The 5,831-nt window shown below is 43.6% G+C and overlaps 1 non-coding gene across 1 annotated transcript; it reads left to right on the top strand.

Annotated features, from left to right (window-relative positions):
- The first annotated feature begins 5,565 nt into the window (after positions 1-5,565).
- TRNAK-UUU (transfer RNA lysine (anticodon UUU)) lies at positions 5,566-5,638 on the top strand. The gene has a single exon. It is a non-coding gene; the product is annotated as a tRNA-Lys (tRNA).
- The last annotated feature ends 193 nt before the right edge of the window (positions 5,639-5,831 follow it).

The raw sequence follows: 5,831 nt of genomic DNA, 5'->3' as shown, positions 1-5,831 counted from the left end.
ACAGCTTTTATGGGTGATTCTCTCTTCCTCAAACCTGTCATAAAGCTAGGAGTTCTTCTTCAAATATAGTTAGCTATAACTTGTTGGGTCAGGAGATCCTGGTGATTCGGAAGGATAAAAAGAAGGCTCGAAAGCAGGCAAAGAATTCAAAATTCTCTTAGTTTAAATAATAATCTATTCTTAGTTGTGAAAACTCCTTCTTATGCGGTATTATTCCTTCTCAAGCTTTAACCTTGCAATCTCAGATCTACGATTCGATTTTATTGATTGCACTAGATTTGGTTTAAAGAGACTATAAAGAAGAATGCTACCCTCACCTGCTAACCGCACTATAGACATGCGGCTACAGTCAACTCTACCGGAAGAGGCATATCCAACTAGTTGTTATCCCAATAGTCAAGATCCACTACCAACGGTGCGATTCTTCTTGGTGGCTGTTTGAATGGCTTGAACCCTTGCAACATTGGAACTCATGATAGTCCCATGCAAAGAAATCTATGTACTGCTGAAGCAACTGGAGAATATGTTCCCGCATACCTGGCTCGAGCTAGCGAACAACCTTGCTCTAGCACTTGGCAACTATATGGTTTCCTATGTGCTCTTGTGTTCCTAAGTTCACTTCAACTCATTGTTGTAAATCATGAATGAGACTTTAGCTTTTCAAGGATTATAAAGCTACGTTTAAGATAGAAAGGGATATGACAACAGGACCTGAAAGACCGGTTCTTTCTGAGCTTTCTTTTTCATAGCGCTGATTCCCACTTATTCCCGTACCTTTCTTCCTCTTCCTTCAGTGAAAGAGAGCCACCTAGCCCTATCAGAAGAGGTTTTTTAATAGATGTTAGTCCCACCTCGACCAGATCGATAGGTTTAGCTCTTCCGTCCCCTCAGCTTACTCTGCCCGGGCACAAATAGCGCACTAGCCATAAGAGCAAATAGTAGAAAATAAAGAATGAAAGAGTTGGCTTAGGAGGTGCCGAATAAGGCCACTCTAAGATTTATCAAACTCCCTATTTATAGCATATACTGCAGTGGTAAAGATGAGCTGGGTCAGTAATCGGCGATACGTGGCATGTGAGTAGCCCTTCACCCAGAGGATTGTCCTTTCCGACGGTGCTGTGTGCCCAGAGCTATCGAAATGACCTATGTTACGTCCTAACTGGATGTCTCATAGCGAGATATGATCTAACTCCCCCGGTGGAACTTCACTAGCTACAATGTTAACAGCTGCCCTCTACCTTTCGAAATGAAATCTTTTGATAACGGGAAAAGTGTACCGCCCTCGAAAAATTTCATAAAGAAAGAAAAAAGACGTAACGATCTTGCTTACTATATAAATAGTAGTAGGTTAGTTAATGTTAGGTAGTAGCCTAAGCGCTAAGAAGCTCCAATCATGCTACTGAGACTATATGCTTAACACATGCAATTCGAATGAGCGAGGAAACAAAGTTCACCACTTACTACGTTCTTTCAAAACCTTAGATTCCCTCAAAGCAAAGGTGTGGAATCCTTTCTTGTCACCTTCGCGAAAACAAGGGCTGAACCCGTAATGTACCAACGAGGGAAAGAAAGCTTCATCAAATTCAAAGTATGTACTTGGGAAGATTGAGTCTTTCGACTCATTAATAAATATATCAAAGGGCAGGAATTCGCTTCAAAGAAAGAGGGGGAAAGCATATATGTTTTATGAAATGATCAGCGGTCTCATTTATGCTATGCCCTGCATCGTGTTCCTGTGTGTTTATTGAGCTTTCTTCACTTCAGCGCCATGCGCTTTGCTTCGCTTTATAGAAGAGAGAGACCCTTTGAGAGTGAAAGGGCAAGCAATAGAAAGGATAGTCCCTCGCGCGAACTACAACTACTAGAAAATGGTGAGATCATTAGTGAAAGAAGGACCAACGACGATCCTATCCTAAAGGAGAAGGAGGAGTAGGAGGAGTCAGTTTTCTTTGAAGATCGAGGAAGAAATCGGACAATTATGCCATTCGGAAGAAGTATTCTACAGAAGAAAAGCCTGTTACGAGTAAGTGGAGAAGAAAGATCTCCAGAGATTCTTATCTCATTCCATTCCAGTGGCTCAACCAGTAACCAATGGCGAAAACTCAAAAATCCATGGTTTCCCGGTAGAACCCTATTTCGCCCAAGTTGTTTCGGAACCGGAAAAAAGAAGCGGTTTTTCGCACAGCTTGCTCATAGTGCAGGTCCCACTTGTATATTGTATTTGGCCGAAGAAGCATCAGACAGGTTGGAGTTCTTACCTTCTTGGGACTCCATGTACCAAGATCTTCTTCTATTATATGGTCAATACCGATCTACTTTAGTAGATCATATAGATGTAGAAAAAGCTTCACATTTTGATGAATTGGAAACATCTCTTTTCCATTTCTATTTACCCAGTTCATATCTTTCTTTCGTGTGTTCCCGGGAGGAATTCGATCTCTTCAATCTCGGAATATATACCACCTAAATAACTGTGGCCAGAGAGTCAAATAGGTCGGGAAGAAAGAGTCTGAGGTCGGGTTGGACGACATACATCTTGGTTGGTCCCACCATCACTAGAGATGGGACATAGTTATAATCTTTCTTCTAAAAGATTTCTATTTTAAATAGAATAGAAATAAGAATTTTCAAATAGCTGCAATGCAAGACCAGGTGAAAAAACCCGAAAGCCCTTATTTTTTATTGTTGTTCCTCCCAGATACATGGCTTACATACCCGGCTCAACATTCTTGGAAAACAATCGAATCGAGGGTCCGGAGGAGAATTGGCCATTCAATCTTGTGAACTAATCGAGACCGAAATTGGAAAAAGAGATACGAACGGAGAGGAATAACCAATCGATGAAAGAACATGAAACCATTCTGTTTCAATAGAGGTACGAGAAAGGGTTGGGGGCAATGAAGTAGGTGAAGTGGTTGGATTTTGCGAGCTGTTCCAACCACTGCTGGATGTGATTCCAAGAGCCGAACAAGAATGAATACCACACAGAAGAGTCAAGACCAGGCTCCCTAATGGAATGTTTAACCGATCCATTCCGGATAGACCGAATTGGTACGGAAGTTCTAACATGGGAAAACCACGGAAAACACGACTTATTTGAATAACCCGGTGACCCACCAATTGTAGAAGTAGGATTTTTGGAAAGCAATAAGCACTTAAATAATATAATTCAAGTGTACCATCTTCTTGATCATTTCGAGGAAAAGGTGCGGAAAGAAAAGGAAACAACGGAGGGATCCGAATCGGACCTAAATGGGAATGACACGAAAAGTCTTTTTCAAAACCTAGCATTAAGGGCGTTACGACGATATACGAGAGGAATAGAGAAAAACTCGTGATTGGTGTATAGGATAAGATCTGTTTATGATATAGTTCAAGAAAGAGTCGTCTCATTTCCTTACTTCTTTCTAATTCATTCACTTCAAGACTGGTTCTGAACGCTGCGTAACATCATCTTCAACCAACCTCCACCGTACGTACCTTTCTTTCGGTGCGACCACTAAAGAATTGCTTATACACTAAAAAGCTGCTTATATACGCTTACTAAAAGACTGACTTTCATTCATTATATTATCATTAGGCCAGCGTGAAACTAAGAAAGAGAGATGTGCCTAAGGCAGCATGTAAGCAAACTGTGCACGCTAAGAGAAGAGGAGAGGAGAGATGCTCGCAATTACTACCACAAGAAAGCCGCCCCCTATCTTCGAAAGGGGCCCGTCACTTCGTTCGTACCTTCTTGGCTTAGGCTTTCAACTAAACAACATGGCCGCCCCGCCGCTAACAGAAGCTAAGCGCTTGAAAAGCGCGCTAAGAAACGTTGCTTCTGTCGGCCTTTCTGTGCAACAGTCCACCAGTAGCGGAAGAGAGGGTTACCGTACATACAAGAGTATCCAGTTCTTACGGAAGCTCTTTCTTACCAGTCAAGTAGTACAACAGCTCTATCTTACAGCCCGGCGCGGCGGGTCGCCTTTTGAATTCAGTAGATGGAAGAGACTATTAAATAGATAAGGAGTAGGTGAGTGAATGAGTCCTCACTGACCTGAGCGATTTCGATCACCTAGCAGGCCTTTTATTTGGTAGGTAAGATCGCCAAAGCGTATCATCAGATTTTGCTACAAAGGAAGGAACTCGAAGTGAAAGGGCACCGTCTTGTGCAAGACAACGATAGTTGGCCCTCTATCATCTTCTATCTGGTAGACTTGGAAAAGGGGCCCCGACTTCTTTCCAGAATTAGAGTTCGACCGCAGCTCCCCCCCTTTTTTTTTGGGGGGGGGATCAAGTTCCTTGCCAACAACTATCGACTCCGATCTCTTTTCATTTGTTTTGGGTATTACCAAACCTAGCCTTTGTCAATCACACTAAAGCAGAGCACCCAATTATGGAAGAGCCTCCTTAAAGGGGGGTTAGGTTAGTCAATCCGGCCCGAGACGCGTTCGTTGACAACGTAGGAATTCCTACTTTTCAATAGAGCGGAGGCGAGTTGATCAACGAGAAAGAGGCCCTACTCACTACAAACGAATACACCCCAAGATCGAACTGCACTCATGCCTCTACCGCATCAAGTTGACCGCCCTACCTACGTAGTGATTCTATCAATCATGTACGTAGGGGTAGGGAGGACCCTCCATTCTGATTGGTATATCATGAAAAAAAAAGCCATTTGCACCAGGCGCACTGGGCTTTCCCTTGCCCAGATGTTTGCCTTTCTAAGTCAAGTAATGGTGACCCGCCGAAGACTGGAGCTTCGTAACATGTTGACGAAGACCTCCGAACTGAGGGTTCGGTCAGTAGAAGGGACGACTTTTTCTCCCCGGAAGAAGAATAGCCCCGAAAACTAGCCGACTGATCCCCTTGATCATATAACTGGGAGGGAACGTGTCACATTAGAGGTGAACGATCAGAGGTGTCCTCTAATCACCACGATGAGACTGGTCCCTCTTTTAGTAGACTCAGCTATGAATATTCATATTCATGAAAAAATGAATGCCGGGCTCTTTCTTTCACTGCTCCCCAAGAAGTTTCTTAATGCTGATACTTTCTGTTTCGTCGAGCCCCGAGCTTGTGGTCCTCCTTTGAGTTTGAGTGTGGATTCAATTGGCTGAATCTGTCAAGGAAAACGTACGTAGCAGCAAGGATGGTGCATCGCCTATTTCTCGTTCTCGCTCAGGAGCCAAAACACGCCTGCTACCTACTGTACTGGGCCTTCGACCAGGCATTCTACCTTTGTAGAATCGGAACCAAGCTCGAACAGTTGAGCGGCTGGAAAGAAAGACGCCCTCACCTTCTCGTAAATGGTGTCAGTGAGAGCATTTTTAGTATCCCCCGTTGACTTTTTTTTTTTAGATAGAATCTTCAATGAGTGGAAACAAGTACCCAACCTAATAAATAAAGGGGCGCGTTAGCACTCCTGCAAGAAAACGGCCTAGCTAACGCGCGCCCTTACGTTTTCTTCGCTTGCTCTGTAGTACGAGCCTCATACAGAGCCGCGCTCCTTTAATATGATGAGAAGAAGGTGGGCCACCCTCTTTTCCGCACCAATCCTTATTTCCTACTACATCTTTTTTGGGGTGTATAGCTCAGTTGGTAGAGCATTGGGCTTTTAACCTAATGGTCGCAGGTTCAAGTCCTGCTATACCCAAACCTGCCTTACACTCTGCTATGAGTAAGGACTAATTCGTGGCTTCAAAGATGACTCTTTGGCCTTTAGACTCGCTTCCGCGACTTCGCCCTTTAAGTGACAAGGGGGTGAGGTAAGGAGTAGTAGTTGAGTGGCTCGGTCATCGATAAACCTCTCCTTATTCATTCTATACTATAGGGCGGACCAACAATCC

Source organism: Primulina tabacum, chromosome 6 (genome assembly GCF_025594145.1).
Source record: "Primulina tabacum isolate GXHZ01 chromosome 6, ASM2559414v2, whole genome shotgun sequence".
In the NCBI taxonomy this organism is placed as follows: domain Eukaryota; kingdom Viridiplantae; phylum Streptophyta; class Magnoliopsida; order Lamiales; family Gesneriaceae; genus Primulina; species Primulina tabacum.
This window is presented reverse-complemented; position numbering and strand designations above follow the sequence as displayed.